The sequence below is a fragment of the Bufo gargarizans genome, chromosome 11, assembly GCF_014858855.1.
Source record: "Bufo gargarizans isolate SCDJY-AF-19 chromosome 11, ASM1485885v1, whole genome shotgun sequence".
NCBI lineage: Eukaryota > Metazoa > Chordata > Amphibia > Anura > Bufonidae > Bufo > Bufo gargarizans.
In genome coordinates, this window is record NC_058090.1 from 46,500,804 (window position 1) to 46,523,147 (window position 22,344).

A 22,344-nucleotide genomic window follows, 5' to 3' on the forward strand; every position below is an offset into this window, starting at 1 on the left:
GCATTCACTGTTTTATAGAGCATTTTTTCTTAGCAATAGTTGGTGTTGCTTTGCACATACTGTACACTGATATTCCTTGTTTAGTTTTATAATTTATTCTTGAATGCTTTTTTCTGTTTTGGCACAGAAGATTGATGTCTCCTCAGAAACCTGATTAATTCCGTAAATGAAATCTTTTGCATATGCACATTTGTATATTTTTTCCTGTATGTAGGGAATAGTCCAGTGTCAGCTAGAGCTATAACTCGCTCTGGTGAAAGAGCTGCCTTTAGGCTACTTTCACACTTGCATTTTTCTTTTCCGGCATAGAGTTCTGTCACGGGGCTCTATACCGGAAAAGAACTGATCAGTTTTATCCCCATGCATTGTGAATGGAGAGTAATCCGTTCAGGAGGCATCAGGATGTCTTCAATTCAGTCGTTTTGACTGATCAGGCAAAAGATAAAACCGTAGCATGCTACGGTTTTATCTCCGGCGAAAAATACTGAAGACTTGCCTGAATACCGGATCCGGCATTTTTTCCCATAGGAATGTATTAGTGCCGGATTCGGCATTCAAAATACCGGAATTCCTTGCAATGCATTTGTGAGACGGATCCGGATCCGTCTCACAAATGCTTTCAGTCAGCGGCAGATCGGTGGATCTGGCGGGCAGTTCCGACGACGGAACTGCCCGCCGGATCACACTGCCGCAAGTGTGAAAGTACCCTTAAGCCTCTTTCACACGACCAGATGGCTTTTTCAGTGTTTTGCAGGCCGTTTTTTCCGGATCTGTTGTTCCGTTTTTTGTTTCCGTTGTGTTTCCATTTCGGTTCCGTTTTTCCGTATGGCATATACAGTATACAGTAATTACATAGAAAAAAAAACTGAACGGATCCGGAAGACATACGGATGCATTTCCGTATGTGTTCCGTTTTTTTTTTGCAGACCCATTGACTTGAATGGAGCCACGGAATGTGATTTGCGGGCAATAATAGGACATGTTCTATCTTTCAACAGAACAGAAAAACGGAAATACGGAAACGGAATACATACAGAGTACATTCCGTTTTTTGCGGAACCATTGAAATGAATGGTTCCGTATACGGACCATATACGGAACGCAAAAAACGGCCTGTATACGGGAAAAAAAAAACGGTTGTGTGAAAGAGGCCTTACATTGTATAGACTAAGTAACAAGGAACCTGAGCTTTCATTCATTGCATAATATCCAACAACACAGAGCATATTACTTTTCACATCGCTGGGTTGCATGATTCCTGTTATTAGAGATGAGCGAATTTCAGATTTTCAAATTCGTTCACGTTTTGTTTGGTGGTAAAGGTAGAATTGCGTTATGGATTCCATTACCACGGATCATAACGCAATTCGATCTGTCCCATTTCCGTTATGCAGGGGAGTCTTTTCCGGACGGATCGTTTATGCAGGCCATAGACTTCTATTCTGACGGAATGCATTCTGTCATAGAATTGCGTTATGGTCCTTGGAAACAGAATCCATAACGCAATTCTGCCTTTACCACCAAATGACGCGTGAACGAATTTCATAACATGAAATTCGTTCATCTCTACCTATTATATAGAGCAGATAACTGTTCATTACACACTTGAAAAACCTGAACTGTCAGCACAATTTTTACAGGGAAATTAACTCTACATAACGACATCTATCTCAGAGGTGTGGTTACATAACAGCAGTAGGTGGTAAAATAGGGAATAATTGGCAAGTGGCAACATCTCCGCAGGACAGGTCCACAAGACAGGTATACAAGAAGCACAGGATGTACTGAATCAGGTAAGCAATATTATTTATATTGTGACAGAGAGATAGCAAAACTAAATGTTTCATGTAAGGTTTCAGGGACTGTACTTTTAATATATTTTACTGTTAAGTGTTAGGATTTTGCTGATGGGAGTTATGTATAGTATGTCTTGTATAAGGGAAGAGAGCAATCACAGGTAACAAAAAGGGACAAACGTACAGTGTACTGTACTGTGTATTACCGTAAGTGTGAGGTTACACTGACTTTTTGTAGGGTGATTGATTTTAACTATAGTTGCAGGCCATTTGAATGAATTAAGATGAATGCAATCTTGTGATCTGCAGCTGGCATTCAATAGTTAAAACCAATCAGTCATGCTACAAAAAGTTTCATTGTAGCCCAAGACTAGAATAGACTTGGGCTGTGATCGATCAGCACCTAGTAACAAATTCTTCGGGTTTATGCACACGGCATATATTACGTGCAGATTTTCAGGCTGAAAATCTGCAGTGTTAGGCCTCATGCACACAACCGTTTTTTTTCACGGTCCGCAAAAACGGGGTCCGTGGGTCCGTGATCCGTGACCGTTTTCTCGTCCGTGGGTCTTCCTTGATTTTTGGAGGATCCACGGACATGAAAAAAAAGTCGTTTTGGCGTCCGCCTGGCCGTGCGGAGCCAAACGGATCCGTCCTGAATTACAATGCAAGTCAATGGGGACGGATCCGTTTGAAAATTGAGCCACAGTGTGTCATCTTCAAACGGATCCGTCCCCATTGACTTACATTATAAGTCTGGACGGATCCGCTTGCCTCCGCACGGCCAGGCGGACACCCGAACATAACTTGAAGCGTCCCCATCACCATGGGAACGCCTCTACGTTAGAATATACTGTCGGATATGAGCTACATCGTGAAACTCATTTCCGACAGTATATTCTAACACAGAGGCGTTCCCATGGTGATGGGGACGCTTCAGGTTAGAATACACTGCAAACTTGGTACAAGACTGCCCCCTGCTGCCTGGCACCACCCGATCTCTTACAGGGGGATATGATAGCACAATTAACCTCTTCAGGTGCGGCACCTAAAGGGGTTAATTGTACTATCATATTCTCCTGTAAGAGATCAGGGCTGTCAGGCAGCAGGGGGCAGACCCCCCCTCCCCAGTTTGAATATCGTTGGTGGCACAGTGTGCACCCACCATCGCGCCCCCCCTCCTCCCTCTATAGTTAAAAATCGTTGGTGGCACAGTGTGCGCCCACCATCGCCCCCCCCTTCCTCCCTCTATAGTTAAAAATCGTTGGTGGCACAGTGTGCGCCCACCATCGCCCCCCCTTCCTCCCTCTATAGTTAAAAATCGTTGGTGGCACAGTGTGCGCCCACCATCGGCCCCCCTCTCTCTATAGTAGTAACAACCATTGGTGGCAGTGTGCGGCCTCCCATTCCCCCCCCCCCCCCATCCTTGGTGGCAGCGGAGTTCCGATCGGAGTCCCAGTTTAATCGCTGGGGCTCCGATCGGTAACCATGGCAACCAGGAAGCTACTGCATCCCTGGTTGCCATGGTTACTTAGCAATAGTACAATTGTAGAAGATTCATACTTACCTGCTTGCTGCTGCGATGTCTGTGACCGGCCGGGAGCTCCACCTACTGGTAAGTGAAAGGTCTGTGCGGTGCATTGCTAAAGAACTGTCACTTACCAGTAGGAGGAGCTCCCGGCCGGTCACAGACATCGCAGCAGCAAGCAGGTAAGTATGAATCTTCTACAATTGTACTATTTGGGGGGGGCAGATGGGAGGCCGCACACTGCCACCAATGGTTGTTACTACTATAGAGAGAGGGGGGGCCGATGGTGGGCGCACACTGTGCCACCAACGATTTTTAACTATAGAGGGAGGAAGGGGGGGCGATGGTGGGCACACACTGTGCCACCAACGATTTTTAACTATAGAGGGAGGAAGGGGGGGCGATGGTGGGCACACACTGTGCCACCAACGATTTTTAACTATAGAGGGAGGAAGGGGGGGCGATGGTGGGCACACACTGTGCCACCAATGATTTTTAACTATAGAGGGAGGAAGGGGGGGCGATGGTGGGCACACACTGTGCCACCAACGATTTTTAACTATAGAGGGAGGAAGGGGGGGGGCGATGGTGGGCGCACACTGTGCCACCAACGATATTCAAACTGGGGAGGGGGGGGGGTCTGCCCCCTGCTGCCTGGCAGCCCTGTTCTCTTACAGGAGAATATGATAGTACAATTAACCCCTTTAGGTGCCGCACCTGAAGAGGTTAATTGTGCTATCATATCCCCCTGTAAGAGATCGGGTGGTGCCAGGCAGCAGGGGGCAGTCTTGTACCAAGTTTGCAGTGTATTCTAACTAGAAGCGTCCCCATCACCATGGGAACGCTTCTGTGTTAGAATATACTGTCGGAAATGAGTTTTCACGAAGTGAAAACTTAGATCAGAAAAAGCTTTTATGCAGACGGATCTTCGGATCCGTCTGTATGAAAGCAACCTACGGCCACGGATCACGGACACGGATGCCAATCTTGTGTGCATCCGTGTTCTTTCACGGACCCATTGACTTGAATGGGTCCGTGAACCGTTGTCCGTCAAAAAAATAGGACAGGTCATATTTTTTTGACGGACAGGATACACGGATCACGGCCTCGGCTGCAAAACGGTGCATTTTCCGATTTTTCCACGGACCCATTGAATGTCAATGGGTTCGCGAAAAAAAACGGAAAACGGCACAACGGCCATGGATGCACACAACGGTCGTGTGCATGAGGCCTAATTCAGTAGCAACTAGGTAGAAGAGATTTTCAAAATCTTATGTACGCGGTGCGTAAATTTTCTGTACGGAAATTTGTGAAATATCCAGCATTGTGCAGATTTTTAGTGCAGATTTCACCTGTAAAATTTGGGGCAATTCACAACAGCACATATAGATTTTTGTGTGGGTTTGATGCAGCAGAAAAAAAATGAAAATCCACATAAACTACACTGCTGTGTGCATGTACTTTTACAGTGCTTGTGCATAGTGTGGTCCTACAGCGGGTCCACATACAGATTACTCCTGATTGCTAGGCCAAACCTGTACTTTCCATGTGGAACAATAGCAAGTACAGTTACAGCCTGGCGATTAGCAATATGGCATCCGTGTTCGGACTGTGGTTTTTACAGACAGTTAGACTTTTATGGGTTTGTTTAGTTTGCATGTCTCCGTTGCTTTTCTACTGCCCCACAATCAGTGGGGAAAAAAGGCTGTGTGAATACAAACACTAAAATCAGTGGATTCTGTGATTCACTGAAATGTGAATAAGCCCTTAGACACAATTGTAAAAAGGTATACATAAACATATATCAGCCCAACAGAGGCCAAAAGGTCTCTGTCGTCTATGGATATGTCTGACTCTGATATCAAGTGGACTCTGTAAACCCAGTGCCTAAGAAGGAAATTTTAAGGTTTATTGCAAATATGTAATATATATAGCATTGAAATTTAGCCACAGATACTGAAAAGAGGGCTGATTGTGTGTACGGCATCAATATGGGAGCTTTCAAACCTGTAGTTAGGAAATGAACATGACATTATTTTTACATTAGTTTTATTACATTAAGTGATTGTGGTGCTTTATGCAGCCTAATGAAAGACATGGGGCCAGATTTATCATGACTGACAGCTCACTCCACTTTAACATATGGCTAAAGTCAGTTTTAGCCAAGTCAGATTTATGATCGGCCCTTTAAGACTGAAATAAATGTGGTTTGACAGTAGCAGTTTATCCGTCAGTAAGCAGCTTTACAAAAGTCGCACGTTTTTATGAAAAAGTCACACGTTTTTATGAAAAAGTCGCAGGTCTATTTGCTTGGATTTTCAAGGTAAAAGCACACACAAATTACTGATAATGCTGAAATGTAGTTATGCTTAATTCAAGAACTGAAATGCACAGTGTTTTTCAAAATAAAACATCTTTTACTAAATTAAATAACATTTGCATTACTGCAAAAGTCCAAAATACAAAACTTGCCATTTTCTTAATAGCACTGCACAGAACAGATAAATAATAATAGAATAAATAGAAGAACATTTGTTCATTAAAATAACGACTTGCCTCCAGCCCCTCCTCCCTCCCCGCACTGTAACTGATGTATCGCCGGCCGCGCTGTGCAGCATAGCGGCCGGCGATACATCCGTGTCAACCACGTAAAAAGTCAACCATCGCTTTATAAGGCGCACTGCCATTTTCCCCCCACTTTTGGGGGGAAAAAGTTTGTCTTATAAAGCAAAAAAATATGGTAATATAATTGCAGCATTTTTGGGTCGGCCAATTGGCGATTGCGATATGGCGATTAATTGTGATTGCTTTGGCGATATATTGTGCAGGCCTTGTGCAAAGTATAAATCTTATACCTATGTCTATACCCTCTCTTATCCCACATATCGGATCTAAGAGCCTGTATAGAATGTGATACAAAAGTGCTAAGTGCATCTAGATCAAGGGTTAAAAAACATCTATTATCAAAACAGGATACAGCCGCATCCTATTAAAGTATTAAAATAGTAGCGCATACCTTCAATGGCTCAATGTGGCCGCGAGTGTTTGGCGTCTCCATCTTTGCCGTGCGCATGCGCCGGGTCCGACAGTCAACCCCATCCTCCCAGCCCGCGCTGCGTACCCGCGCTCTCACGCTCCTTGGAACGCAGCGTCATGCCGTTGAGTGCATCGTACGAGTCACAGAGGGAGGAGGAAAGAGCAGACCATGTGACTCGGCCACATCCACTCAGCACCACAGGAGGCGTGCCAGGAGTCATGGTAGCACGGAATGTTTACATCCCGGCTAAAACATCAGTGGGAATAATCGGGCAATCACTATTGCGAAACAGCATACAGTCATCACAAGTACCTCCATGAATGTAAGGGAGGGCTGAGGGTATGCCCTATGCTGTCAGGGAAGACTGCGATGGTCTCACTGCTCACTCCACTTGAAAAACACTGTGCATTTCAGTGAGACCCCACGGCTGTCCTCTAGTTTCCCAGCAGACCATCCGAGGACCTGTAGCGCCACCCCCAACCTCCCCACATTCACTCACTCTCTCTTGCAGGTAACTTTGGTGGGACTTAACCCATCCCATTAACATACAGTGTATCATGGTGTAAACACAAGTGGAGTCGTCAGGCTCCACCTACTAATAACGCGTTCAAGCTGACTGTCACCGCGGTTGCTATGACCAGTCTCACCGCACTTCCATCACCACCACTGTAGGCATCATAATTACTTTTGTTCTACCAAATTGACATCATGCAATTAACAACACACTCCATCCTATGAAGAGGAGGACATTAGTGGGTGCAACTGGGAGTGTGTTGTTAATTGCATGATACTATGTGATTGATACTATGTGATTAACAACATGTGAATTTACTGATTGTATTATGTGATTGCACTGGCTTGTGGGTATATATATACCCTGTGTTTTGCACTGTTGTATAGCTTGACAAAGGCCTCATTGAGCAGGCCGAAACGTTGCTGGGGAATTAAAGTTTGGTGTCTTCACCCTTTCATCTAAATCTGGAAGTGCTGCCTTGTTTTTTGGAAAGTATACATCGTGGAGGAGAAGCCGGCCTCCAGGAGGAATTGCACCCAGTGCACATTGTCTGACTGTGCTGCTGCGTTATTTGCAAGCAATTTGCAGACTGCACATGCTGCCGCTATCAAAGAAAATGTATATTCTTGTCCGCAGAAAAATCTGATTTATTAAGGGACAATAAATTAGACACAAATTAACCCCTTCCCAAGCAGCGCCGTACTAGTACTAGTAAAGATGAGCGGAGGGTGGGGTGCCTGCTGTTTCATACAATTTAACACTTCAGATGCGGACTGACTACAGCATCTGAGCATATGCAAACCTGAAAGCGAGCACTTCCTGGTATGCTCTTGCTCCCCTGTGTGGTGATCGGAGCTTTCTATGGAGCCCTTGACTGTAGCAGGGTTCCATAGGAAACTAGTACATTTCTCATAGACTCCAATGGTAATGCATTGAAGTCTATGAGCATAGCAATCTAATGATTGCCTATTATTATTCCCTATGTGAAATATAAAAAATATTAGAAAAAAAATAATAAAGTTTAAAAAAAAATATATAAAAATTTAAGTTACCCATTCCACCCCGCCCCCCCCCCAAAAAATAAAATAAAAATATATATATACATCATGGGTATCACCACGTGTGAAAACGCCCATACTATAAAAACATGAAAATAATTTCCACATACGGCAAACAGCGAAACTGAAAAAAACATAAAAATGGCCGATTCGCTGCTTTTAGTCGCTTCATTTTCCACAAAAAATGCAATAAAAATTGATCAAAAAGTTGTACACACCCCAGTATGGTATCAATGAAAAGTACAGATCACCCTGCAAAAAAATGCTCACACAGCTCCATACACATAACTACAAAAAAGTTATAGGGGTCAGAATATGGTGATGAAAAAATAAAACTGATTTTTTTCCCAAAGTTTTTAATTTTTTTTTATCAGTATCACGGCTGTGCTGCGGTTGTGACCCAGTCAGCTTGTGGCCAAGGACTGGTTGGATGTACAAGCCGCAGCAGGAGGAATTTACCCAATTAGATTGGAATGATTATTGATTGTTCATGACTATCGGTTACATTTTGACCTGAACCATGGGGACGTTAACAATGAACGCTGAATAAACAACTTGGTTCTAATAAATTTGTGGTGTTCCAACTGCAACACAGCTGCCCCGTGTGGCTTTAGGCTAGGTCTACACGACGACATTTGTCGCGCTACAAAAAGTCGCGCGACAGATAGGGCGCAACAGTTGTCGCGCGACATTTTGTTGCACTAATGTCGCGCGACGATTTTTATAATGGCAGTCTATGGTGTCGCACTGCAACATGCGACATGTTGCGACTGCGACGCGACAGTCGCAGAAAAATCCATCTTGAATGGATTTTCTGCGACTGTCGCGTCGCAGTCGCAGCATGTCGCATGTTGCAGTGCGACACCATAGACTGCCATTATAAAAATTGTTGCGCGACATTGGTGCAACAAAATGTCGCTCGACAAATGTTGTCGTGTAGACCTAGCCTTAGCCTCAGTGCTCTGTTTTACTAGGCATCAGGGTTGTGGCTGGGAATTGGAAATGCCCCATAGCCCCGGCGCTGACTTGTTTTCTGAATGCTCCTGCCTGTATTGGAAGCATATCTTTATAGCATATGGTATAGACCGACATTGGGGGCCAGAAAGTATCTGCTGCTGAGAGGAGAGCTATTAACAGTCTTAGAAATGATTATAGTATAGTAATTTAAAAAGCAGACAAAAGCGGAGCTACCATCATTATGAATAAGGACCAGTATTTGACAGAAGCTCTTGCCCACTTGGTGGACGAAAAAGTGTATCATAAACTTAGAGCGGATCCTACAATATCCTTTACGAAAGAGCTTGATCAGTTGTTATTCAGAGGGGATTATTAGAAATTCCCAACATAGAGCTATGATGAACCAATCCCTGAGGGTCCGTGTCTTATATTTACTACTTAAAGTTCACAAAAATCTCGACAAGCCCCCAGGATGTCCTATCGTCTTGGGGGTTAATTCTCTATTTCAACCAGTGGCTATTTTTTGTTGACAGTTACCTTCAGGAGATTGTTAGAAGATCAAGTAATTGTCTCAAGGATACGGGTGACTTTTTAAAGGGGTTGTCTGAGTTATATTTTTATTCTTTGTATGTTTCTAACTAGGCAAATGTAAGGACTTTACAATTCACTTACTGTATCTCCAGCTGCTGCTTTCTCGGATTTCACTGAGGGTCACATGACCTGTGATGTCAGCTTCTCTCCCTAGTCTGAGGATGTTTCGTGCACAAGCCTGAGAGATCAGATCTTGTGTCTGTACACCAGACTTCACTGTGCTGGCAACACAGCCCTGTACTGCCATCTGCTCTCTCCCTGGATTCATTAGGAAAAACTTTAACCCCTTAGCAGCACAGACTCAGGGCTGAAGGCTTTACTCAGTAGCAGCAGGCAGTGAGGAGACAAATGCTGGGCACAGAAGCTCACAGTATAGAGGAGTCCTGCAGCGCATTGCACAAGAACATGTAGGGGGAAGATCCTGTGTGTATCAGCAGTGTCATTGTCAGGGACGTCGCTAGGTTAAAACATTTGGAGCCTGGGCCCCGGATGTTTTTTCCCATGCCCCGAATGTCCTGCCTGCCTGCTAGATACAACTGTATTGCTGTACACAGAACGGCAATACAATTGAATCTAATACACTGGGAAAAGCTAAAGGACCTGTGGTGACATCACAGGTCATGTGATCAGCAAAACACGCTGTGATAGGATGACCTGGATGATGTCACCATCATGTGACCGGAGTAAATGGACCGGAGTAAAGAGGAGAAGGAGCCTAATGGTGATTTCTGTACACGAGAAAAGGTAAGTGAAGGGAGAGGCAGAGCAATGCTGGGAGTTGTAGTTATTTAACTGGGATGTATGTTAGGGCTGAAGGGAGGGATGTTATTGACATGGAACTGTGTGCTTGAGGTGGCTGTATGTGTTGTGTCTGGTGTGTTGAGGGACTGTATGTTGAAAGTGGATGGTGGGGGGAATGATGTTTATGTACATGGGACTTAATGTTTAGGCTACGTTCACACTTGCGTTTGGGGATCTGCTTGTGAGATCCGTTTAAAGGCTCTCACAAGCAGCCCCAAATGCATCAGTTTAACCCCAATGCATTATGAATGGATGCGGATCCATTCAGAATGCATTCGTTCGGCACCGTACAGCCATCCGTTCCGTTGGATGTGGACCCCAAAATGCTGCAAGCAGCGTTTTTGTGTCCGCATGGCCTTGCGTAGCCAAACGGATCCGTCGTGACTTAGAATGTAAGTTAATAGGGACGGATCCCTTTGCATTGACACAAAATGGTGCAATTGTAAACGGATCCGTCCCCCATTGACTTTCAATGTAAGTCAGGACGGATCCGTATTGGGACTTAGAAATTCAAATCTAATACAAACGAATCGGTCCTGAACGGATGCATTAGTTTGCATTATCGGTGCGGATCTGATCAGATCCGCACAAATGCAAGTGTGAAAGTAGCCTCAGGCCCCTTTCACACGGGCGAGTATTCCGCACGGATGAGATGCGTGAGTTGAACACATTGCACCCGCACTGAATCCCAACCCATTCATTTCTATGGGGCTGTTCACATGAGCAGTGATTTTCACGCATCACTTGTGCGTTGCGTGAAAATCACAGCATGCTCTATTTTGTGCGTTTTTCACGTAACGCAGGACCCATAGAAATGAATGGGGTTGCGTGAAAATTGAAAGCATCCGCAAGCAAGTGCGGATGCGGTGCGATTTTCACGCGCGGTTGCTAGGAGACGATCGCGATGGAGACCCAATCATTATTATTTTCCCTTATAACATGGTTATAAGGGAAAATAATAGCATTCTGAATACAGAATGCATAGTAAAATAGTGCTGGAGGGGTTAAAAAATAAATAAATAATTTAACTCACCTTAATCCACTTGATCGCGCAGCCGACATATCTTCTGTCTTCTTCTGTGTTGTGTGCAGGAACAGGACCTGTGGTGACATCACTCCGGTCATCACATGGTCCATCACATGATCCATCACCATGGTAAAAGATCATGTGATGGATCATATGATGACCAGAGTGACGTCACCACAGGTCCTGTTCCTGCACACAGCAAAGGAAGACAGACAGAACAGATGCCGGCTGCGCGATCAAGTGGATTAAGGTGAGTTAAATAATTTTTCAAATTTTTTTTAACCCCTCCAGCGCTATTTTACTAAGCATTCTGTAATCAGAATGCTATTATTTTCCCTTCTAACCATGTTATAAGGGAAAATAATACAATCTACAGAACACCGATCCCAAGCCCGAACTTCTGTGTAGCGACTGCTACCTCTGCACCCCCTATAGCTACACCCCTGGGGAGGGGGGAGGGGGGCACAGCAAGCAGCAGGATAACACTGTGGGGACTCCAGTTGGGGGATAATGATAGAATGTGAGGAAGCTAAGATGTCTGTGTGTCACACTCTGCAGAGACGAGGCGGCTGAGAGAAGTTGTCCAGACCGAGTGGAGAAGATGATAAGAGAGAAGATCTACAGAGAAGATGATGACAGAGAGGAGACGTCACCTGGAGGCCCTGGATGTGACAGGTAAGTGCTGCTGTATAGCAAGTACAGCAAAGTGCGGGGGGGGGGGGATATATTTATTGGGGCTTGTGACCCTAGCAATGCCCCTGGTCATTGTACAGCTGGGATTTGTAGTCCTACACAATATGCTGCTGAGTATCCCAGCAAGTGGACATGTCACTCAGGACTTGTATTCACTCCCTTTGCAGAGCAGGGGGAGGGGCACAAATATTCATGAGGAAAACCTCAGAGATTGTTTCTATTGCAGGTAAACAAAGGGCCAGAAGAGAACCAGGGAAATTATGTGAGCTTCAGGAGCGGGACAAGGTGAGTAGTTACTGTGTTTTTTCTTTTTGTGTTTTTTTTTATACAGAGGGGTCACAGAGGACTTTATTACTATGGAGGGGGCACAGAGGGCATTACTAATGTGAAGGGGGCACTATGGGCATTTCTACTAGGGAGGGGGCACAGAGCCAGAGGGCATTACTACAATGAAGGGGGCACAGAGGGCATTATTACTGTGAAGGGGGCACAATGGGGATTTCTACTATGGAGGGGGCACAGAGGGCATTACTAGCACAGTGGGCATTGCTACTATTAAGGGGGCACAATGGGCATAACTACTGTGAGGGAGCACACATCTGTACAAAACTACTGTGAAGGTTATACAATGAGGGCAATACTACTGTGAGGGGGTACAATTTATTTAAAGTATTGTGGGGGTGCCAGAGAAAGGACCATCCCCGGGTGCCAAACACCCTAGGCACACAACTGCCTTTAAGTAGGATTTCACATATGGATAGGGTCAGATATTTATTTTTAATGCATATTGGATATTCAAAATTTGTACACGATATATCTCATAGAGAAGGGATGATTGCAGTTTGGGAACAATTATGCAAGGATCCTCGTTTATTGAATCGATTTATTGGTCTGCTGATGACTTTATTGGATTTGATATTGACCAAGAATTATTTTTGGTTTAGGTCTGAGTTTAACTTGCAGCAGCGAATTCGATGCGATTTTGCTAATATTTTTGTTTCTGCTTTTGAGTCCACCCACTGGCGTAACTATAGGGGTCGCAGCGGTCGTGGTTGCAACCGAGCCCCTAAGCCAGGGGGGCCCAGAGAAGACAGCCAGGACAAGGAGAGTGGCGGCAGCAGAGGTAAGTTACTTTATTATTTTACAGTCTAATCTGAGGTCTGATATGGAGGTCTAATGGGGGGTCTGGAGAGGTCTATGGGGGGGCTGGAGGTCTGACTGGGGGTCTGAAGTGGTCTAATGGGGGTCTGAAGTGGTCTAATGGGGGGTCTGGAGGTCTGACAGGGAATTCTGGAGGTCTGACAGGGAATTCTGGAGGTCTGACAGGGAAGTCTGGAGAGGTCTGACAGGGAAGTCTGGAGAGGTCTGACAGGGAAGTCTGGAGAGGTCTGACAGGGAAGTCTGGAGAGGTCTGACAGGGAAGTCTGGAGAGGTCTGACAGGGAAGTCTGGAGAGGTCTGACAGGGAAGTCTGGAGAGGTCTGACAGGGAAGTCTGGAGAGGTCTGACAGGGAAGTCTGGAGAGGTCTGACAGGGAAGTCTGGAGAGGTCTGACAGGGAAGTCTGGAGAGGTCTGACAGGGAAGTCTGGAGAGGTCTGACAGGGAAGTCTAGAGAGGTCTGACAGGGAAGTCTGGAGAGGTCTGACAGGGAAGTCTGGAGAGGTCTGACAGGGAAGTCTGGAGAGGTCTGACTCGAGGGTCTGGAGAGGTCTGACTCGGGGGTCTGGAGAAGTCTGACTCGGGGGTCTGGAGAGGTCTGACTGGGGGTCTGGAGAGGTCTGACTGGGGGTCTGATTGGGGGTCAAGAGGTCTAATGGGGATCTGATTCGGGGTCTGGAGGTCTAATGGGGGTCTGATTGGGGGTCTATAGGTCTAATGGGGGCCTGGAGGTCTGATTGAGGTTCTGGAGGTCTAATGGGGTCAGATATGGCGGTCTGGAGGTCTAGTGTGAGTTTGGAGAGGTCTATAGGTTTGGGGGTCTATAGGTCTGATATGGGGGTCCGGAGGTCTGATATGGGCATCTGGGGGTCTAATGAGGGTCTTATATGGGGGTCTGGAGTCTTATCTGAGGTCTGATATTGGTTTGGGGTCTTACATGGAGGTCTAATGGGGTCTGATCTGAGGTCTAAAACTGGGGTCTTAGATGGGGTATGACATAGAGGTCTATAGAGGATTTGGTCTGAGATGGGGGGATCTCATTTAAGGTTTTATATGGACGTCTGATCTTAAAGGAAGGGGGGATTTTTTTGTACTAGCGCACAATATAAAGGGGTGTTTTTTTCTGTGTGGTACCAGTATTATCAGAGGGACTGTTTCTGCAGGAAAGTATTGGGGAGTACAGTGGACACAGTATTGGGGGTGGCAGGAAGGGGTGTTGAGAAGGTGAGGAGGAGGATGGAAAAGTAGCAAAGTAAGATGTCTGTTTGTTAAACTCTGCAGAGACGAGGCGCAGCTGAAAGAAGTCACCATGGCAATCTGGTCTGACAGGAGAAGAAGATGAAAGAGAATATCTATGTCAGAGAAGAGAAGTCACTGGATGTAAGAGGTCCATATGTGGCGCTGTATTACCCTGCATGTTCTGTAGCTCTGTATGTAATTTTTTCCAAGTAAGTCTTTAACCTCTTCCGGACATAGGGCTTACAGGTACTTCCTGATGTCCCGGTACTTAAGGATACAGAGCGTACCTGTACGTCCTATGTATTTCCGATCACCGCCACGCGGCGGGCGGTGATCTGAACCCGGTGCCTGCTCAAATCATTCAGCAGGCACCTGGGGACAATGCGCCAGGGGGTCCTGTGACCCTCCCGTGTAGGCGATCGCAGCAAACCCGGAACAGGATGGTGATCGGTGGTGTGATAATACAACACTAATCACCATCCTGTGATCCTGAGAGGTGATGGTGACATCACCTCTCAGGATCGCCTCTCATTGGTCGGCTGGGCAGGCGGGCATTTCAAATTGCATCAGTGCTCCTCTCCTCCTCCTTTTCAGTCCGGGAGCTGAGGAGAGAGGAGCGCTGCGTCGGATCTCGAGCCAGCACCCCCATCTGTAAAAAGTTCAGGATCGTCAGCCAGCACCCCATCTGTGCCCCAGCACCCCATCTATGCCCAGCACCACCAGGTATTTAGGGAAAGGTTAGGTTAGGCAGGGATATTTAGGGAAAGTTAGTGGAAGAAAAAAAAAACAAAAAAAAAACGTTACTGATTGCAACACCCTAAATCGCGTGTCTGGGGTCCACAGCACAGTGTGACCCTAGAACCCCCAGGGGTGCTGCAGCTTTCCCCCCCACAACTTTTTTAGGGCGCAAGCAGTTTTTTTTTGCGTACGCTGACTGTGGCTGGCACTCTTAGCGTCTGGCCACGAGCGCATCGCACACCCCACCGCTGAACAATTTCGGACGGTTGATCAGCGATTTTGAATTTAAAAAAAACTTTTTTTACATTTTTTGGCCTTTTTTAGTTAGTCTTTTTTTTGGGTTGTTAGGTTTAGGGTAAGTTTGCGAACACCCGTGCCCCCCCCCCCCACCACACACACACACTAAATAAAGTTAATCACGCACACACACACACTGGAAAGAAGGGACGGACCCCAAAAAAGTGCAGAGTGTGTCACAGGAGGGGAATACGGAAAGACACCACTAATGAGTGCGACACGTGCCCCGATCATCCGGGCCTCTGCATTGATGGTTGCTTCAAGGAGTACCGCACTTCCATGGAGTACTAAATTTATATCTCAATTTAGCCACTGACATTCGGATAAAAAAACAATGGCTTTGAGGCACTAAAACTAAAATTAAAAAAAATATATATTTTTTAGTAAAACTTAAATAAATAAAAAAAGTAGACATATTCAGTATCGCCACGTCCATAAAAATCTGCTCTAAAAAAGTACCCCATGACCTAACTCCTCAGATGAACACGGTAAAAAATAAATAAAATAAAAATGGTGCAATAAAAAAGGTATTTTTTTGTCACCTTAAATCACAAAAATTGTAATAGCAAGCGATCAAAAAGTCATATGCCCCCCAAAATAGTGCCAAAAAACAGTCTTCTCATCCCGCAATAAATGAGCCCCTACCTAAGATAATCGGCTAAAAAGTAAAAAAAAAATGACTTAGACTATGGAGATACTAAAATGTTTTTTTTTTTTTGTTTATAAAAAGATAATATAGTGTAAAACATAAATCAATTTAAAAAAGTAGACATATTAGGTATCTCCGCGTCCATAAGAAACTGCTCTATAAAAATACCCCATGACTTAACCCCTCAGATGAACATGGTCAAAAAAATTAAATATAAACGGTGCCAAAACAGCAATTTTTTGGCACATTTTCCTTTTTAATCCGTTTTTTTCCAGTAACAAAGCAAGGGTTAACAGCCAAACAAAACGTAATATTACCCTGATTCTGCAGTTTACAGAAACACCCCATATGTGGTCGTAAACTGCTGTATGACCAAACGGCAGGGCGCAGAAGGAAAGGAACGCCGTATGGTTTCTGGAAGGCATATTTTGATGGCCTTTTTTTGCCACCATGTTCCATTTGAAGCCCCCCCTGGTGCACCCCTAGAGTAGAAACTCCATAAAAGCGACCCCATCTAAGAAACTACACCCCTCAAGGAATTCAAAACTGATTTTACAAACTTTATTAACCCTAGGTGTTCCTTAACAGTTTATGGCAAATGGAGATTAAATTTCAGAATTTCTATCTTTGGTAACTTTGCCTCACAAAAATGTAATATACATAAACCAAAAATCATATGTACCCTAAAAAAAGTCCCAACAAAACTGCCACCTTATCCCGTAGTTTCCAAAATGGGGTCACTTTTATGGAGTTTCTACTCTAGGGGTGTGGTTTCTTAGATTGGATCAATTTTATGGAGTTTATACTCTAGGGGTGCATTAGGGGGGCTTCAGATGGGACATGGTGTAAATAAACCAGTCCAGCAAAATCTGCCTTCCAAAAACCACACGGCGCACCTTTCCCTCTATGCCCTACTGTGTGCCCGTACAGTAGTTTACGGTCACATATGGGGTGTTTCTGCAAACTACAGAATTGGGGCATTAAATATAGCTCTTTGTTTGGCTGTTAACCCTTGCCTTGTTACTGGAAAAAATGGATTAAAATGAAATTTGAGAATTTAAATGTTTGGGCAAATTTTCCATCTTTATTTGCCAATAACTCTTGTACAACACCTAAAGGGTTAACAGAGTTTGTAAACTCAGTGTAAGATCCTTACCTGCTTTGCACTCCAGGGGAACCAAGAGGGGTCCTCGTGGAGTTGCGGGACAGGTTATGCGTGTCTCTGATGCACCAGCGCTGACCCCTTTGCGAGCCAGTGCGGAGATGCGTTCGCGTGGACATCGGAGGGGAGGACCGCCGGAGTCCCGGGGACAGAGTGGCCAGGCGATTGACAAGACGCCGCGGCCAGGGTTGTCTCTGGTGTCTCCTGCGACTTCCGTTTCCGCATCTGGGTCCACGCGCTCGCATACTCGCGCTGAGTCAATCATGCGTCCGTGCCTACGCACGAGGGCAGGTTCGCAAAGGGATACACGGTCGCGAGTACGCGCTTCTTATGCACTTCGTCGACCAGTGGCGCATATTATACTGACTCACAAGAGCAAAGTGGATTAGGGAGCCAGCCATGGGTTAATCAACTTGTGATTGCCTTAGGCCTTGTACTCAGGTGCAGGGCAATTTGTTCACCTATGGTAGTGGACACTTGGCACCCTGGGATTGGTCAGCAGGCATTTAAAAGGAGGTCTCTCAGGGTGATCAGTGCCCACTGTTATTTTCCCTCAACCAGGTATAGGTCACAACTCCTAGTGACTGAAGACTGCCAGGAACTTTGTCCTTTACAGCGGACCCAAGATCTGGAGTGACTCGACTGCCAAGTGCACAGCATCATTCAGCACTGGTTGGGACTATTCCTGGAATCTCCTTGCCTGGTTTTTTTGTTATTATTCCTTGTTACCAGCAAGTGTCCTGGACGTTTATGTTTCTGGTGAATAAACACCTTTTTGCTTTCATCACTGGTCTGTTTGTTGGTGCCTTGCATTACAGAACAGTGGGCCCAACTAACAGTTGCCATGGACAAGATCCAGCAGCAGCTGAATGAATTAACGGGAGCCGTTAACCTGCTGTTCCAACGACGCCCAAATATACCAGCAGCCGCTGCAGCGCAAATCCAAGAGCAACTGACAACTGTGATGGAGGAGGTTCAGCAGCTTATCCAGGGAGCCTCAGCACTACCCGTCACTATCGCAAGGCATCAAACAGAACCTAAGATCCCTCTGCCTGACCCCTTCACAGGAGAGCGACAGGAGTTCTTAAACTTCAGGGACTCCTGTCTCCTTTATTTCCAGTTACGACCGTTGGCTTCTGGCACTCTCAGGCAGAGAATTGGGATTGTAATGTCACTGCTACGTGGAGACCCCCAACGTTGGGCATTTAACTTGCCTCAAGACCATACAGCTTTTTCGTCAGTGGATGCCTTCTTCGAGGCTATGGCTGTGATTTACGATGACCCGGATCGTACTCGCACCGCAGAGACCAATCTTGAGCATATTCAACAAGGCCGCCGCCCAGCTGAAGAATACGCTGCAGAATTCAGGCGATGGGCAGCCTTCACCACCTGGGGCGACGCAGCCCTACGCCATCGCTTCCGTTTGGGACTTTCGGATGCGGTCCGGGATCTTCTTTTGGCCTTGCCTACCCCCTTCTCGTTGGAAATGGCTATCTCTCAGGCAATCGATGCCGACAGGCGAATCCGTGAGAGGCGAGTGGAACGGTCGTCTCGGTTTTCATCCCCTCGACCACATCCAGGGCCTCTAAAATCGGCCGAAGAGCCAATGGAGGTTGGATCCTCCCATCTCACACAGGCAGAACGAGCTCGTCGCCAACAGAAAGGCCTGTGCCTATTTTGCGGAAAGTCTGGACACCTCGTTAAAACCTGTCCCCTCCTGCCGGCGGGAAACGAATGAACCTAGGGGGCATAGAGGAGAACCCCCTAGGTGCTATTATCCCTCCTCCAAGCCGGGTGATGGTATCCATATCCTTACGGTGGCAAGACAAGGTCCATGAGTTTTCAGCACTAATCGATTCTGGGGCCGCTGGGAATTTTGTGGACTCAACCTTGGTTCGTCGACTTGGCATCCCGTTGATCCAGCCGAAAACCACCATGTCAGTGACCGCGATTGATGGTTCTCCTCTTCAAGATGGTCGTGCAGTGTGGATGACTCCGGGAATACAGGTAACGGTGGGGGCTGATCATCGGGAGACCTTAAGCCTTTTTGTCCTTGACATGCCATCCACTCCCGTGATTTTGGGTCTCCCTTGGTTAAGGCTCCATAATCCAGTAGTGGACTGGCGCTCGGGTCTTATCTGTCAGTGGAGTACGGAATGCCTTACTAAGTGCATTCGTCCCGACCTGTCACTAGCCTCCATGGAAGTATTAAGTACTTTACCACAGCAGTATCATAATTTCCGAGATGTGTTCAGTCCTCAGGGGGCTGATGTATTACCTCCCCACAGGTCATATGATTGTCCTATAGACCTGTTGCCAGGCACCATGCCACCACGAGGGCATCTTTATAATCTCACTGGGCCTGAGGTTCAGGCTCAGCGGGAGTATATTAAAGAGAACCATCCATCCACTTCCCCTGCTGGAGCTGGATTCTTCTTTGTGGAGAAGAAGGATGGAGGCTTGAGACCTTGCATCGATTATCGTGCCCTTAATCGGATTACGGTGAAGAATCGGTATCCACTGCCTCTGATTGATGATCTGTTTTCTCAGGTGGCAGGGGCCTGAGTCTTCACCAAACTCGATTTAAGGGGTGCTTATAATTTAGTTCGCATTAGAGAGGGTGACGAATGGAAGACCGCATTTAATACCAGAGACGGGCATTACGAATATCTCGTGATGTCTTTCGGTCTCTGTAATGCTCCCGCGGTCTTCCAGGAGTTCATCAACGATGTTCTCAGAGATTTCTTGGATAGATGTGTTGTTGTCTATCTAGATGACATACTAATCTACTCTTCGGATCTGGTCTCTCATCGGAGACACGTGTGTCAGGTTTTCCAGAAGCTGAGGGAGAACCGCCTCTATGCCAAACTTGAGAAGTGTCTGTTTGAGGTGAAGGAGTTGCCTTTCCTGGGGTACATTATCTCAGAAAAGGGATTGGCTATGGACCCATCCAAACTTTCTTCTGTCTTGGATTGGCCTCAACCTAAGGATCTTAAGGGGTTGCAGCGTTTCTTAGGCTTTGCCAACTTCTACCGCAAGTTTATTAAGAATTTTTCTGCGATAGTAGTACCTCTCACCAACCTCACTAAGAAGGGAGCTAATCCTTCTAAGTGGACGAGAGAGGCAGTCAGAGCCTTTGAGACGCTGAAACAGGCCTTTTGCACGGCACCAATTCTTACTCATCCAGACACCTCCAGACCTTTTGTTCTCGAGGTCGATGCCTCAGAGGTCGGTGTAGGGGCAGTTCTCTCACAGTATTCTGGGGACCCCGAGAGGTTACATCCCTGTGCCTTCTTCTCTCGGAAGCTCTCTCCAGCCGAGTGTAATTATGATATCGGCAATAGAGAGCTTCTGGGAGTAAGATTGGCTTTTCAAGAGTGGAGACATTGGCTAGAGTGTGCAGAACATCCCATCACGGTTTACACTGACCACAAAAATTTGGAGTATCTAGAGAGTGCCAAAAGACTCAACTCCCGACAAGCCAGGTGGGCATTGTTTTTCACCCGCTTCAATTTCCGCCTCACTTATAAACCAGGTTCCAAAAACATGAAGGCAGATGCCCTGTCCCACTGCTTCCCTGAGGCTGCTTCCGTCCTGGACTCTGAGCCAGAAACCATTCTCCCAACTAAATGTTTTCTTGCTGCCCTGGGGGCCGCAGAAGTAATGGAGGACTTGTCCTCTCTTCTTGAGCCCTCACAGGCAGAGAGTCCACCTGACAAACCCGATGGTCGATGGTTCGTACCCATTAACCTTCGATTGGAGGTCATCCGACAGCTTCATGACTCAGTCTGCCGGGCATTTGGGTGTTAAAAAAACACTTGCCCTTGTTAAACGTCACGTGTGGTGGCCCAACATGTCCGTGGATGTTAAGGCCTATATCCAGGCATGTACTGTTTGCGCCAGATGTAAACCGTCCCGGTCTGCCCCTTCTGGGACTTTACTCCCACTGCCTATTCCCCAGGCTCCATGGACTCACATTTCCATGGATTTCATCACAGATTTGCCAAGGTCCTCTGGAAGTACGGTAATCTGGGTAGTGGTGGACCGTTTTAGTAAAATGGCCCATTTTATCCCACTCCCTGGATTGCCCTCGGCCAGAGAATTGGCAGATCTGTTCTTGAATCATGTCTTTCGATTACACGGAGCGCCGGACGACATTGTTTCAGACAGAGGAGTGCAATTCATCTCCCGCTTCTGGCGTTCTTTCTGCTCCCGATTGGGTATTAATTTGTCTTTTTCTTCTGGTTTTCACCCAGAGACCAACGGTCAGACGGAAAGGACTAACCAGACCCTGGAGCAATATCTCCGATGCTTCGTGTCAGACTGCCAGGAGGAATGGGCAGCGTATCTACCCTTTGCGGAGGTGGCTTATAATAACTCTGAGCATGCTTCCACTAAGATGTCTCCATTCAGGTGCGTGGGGGGCAGGGATCCAAGACTCTTCTTTGGCCAGACCCCCCACTGACTCACCGGTGGTGGATCAATGGTTCAAGGATAGACGTCCCATTTGGTCGTCGGCCCAGCGGAATCTCCGCAGTGCGGTGGCGCAACAGAAGAAATTTGCTGATCGTCATCGCACCGTAGAGCAAAAGTTTAAGGTGGGAGATCAGGTGTGGGTCTCCACCCGGAACATTCCGCTGCGTCAGCCATCTTCCAAGTTGGGTCCTCGATTTATTGGCCCATACCGTGACACAAAAGATCAACCGAGTTACGTACAAGGTTGCTCTTCCACCGTCGATCCGAGGAGTGAACACCTTTCATGTTTCACTTCTCAAATCGGTAGCCGACTCCGCTCCCTTCATTCAGACCCCATCCCCGCTGGAGGTCCAAGGGGTACCGGAGTTCGAAGTGAACAGAATTTTGGACTCTCGTTTTGTCCAAAGGTCTCTTCAATACTTGGTGGACTGGAAGGGTTTTGGTCCAGAGGAGAGATGTTGGATACCTGCTCGCCAGGTGCATGCGGATGAGTTGGTGGCAGCCTTTCACCGGGATAATCCGGGGAAAGCTTGCTTGGAGTCTTCAGAGCCGCCTCCTCGAGGGGGGGTAATGTAAGATCCTCACCTGCTTTGCACTCCAGAGGAACCAAGAGGGGTCCTCGT

General features: G+C 46.5%; 1 protein-coding gene across 1 annotated transcript in view; it reads left to right on the top strand.

Moving 5' to 3' along the window:
- Window positions 1–1,744: 1,744 nt before the first annotated feature.
- LOC122922180 (carbohydrate sulfotransferase 9-like) overlaps window positions 1,745–22,344 on the top strand; it is an 88,115-nt gene continuing 67,515 nt past the window's right edge. Inside the window, exon 1 of the mRNA XM_044272696.1 lies at window positions 1,745–1,793. The gene's annotated coding sequence lies outside the window, so the exon portion shown is untranslated. The remainder of the gene's footprint in view (window positions 1,794–22,344) is intronic.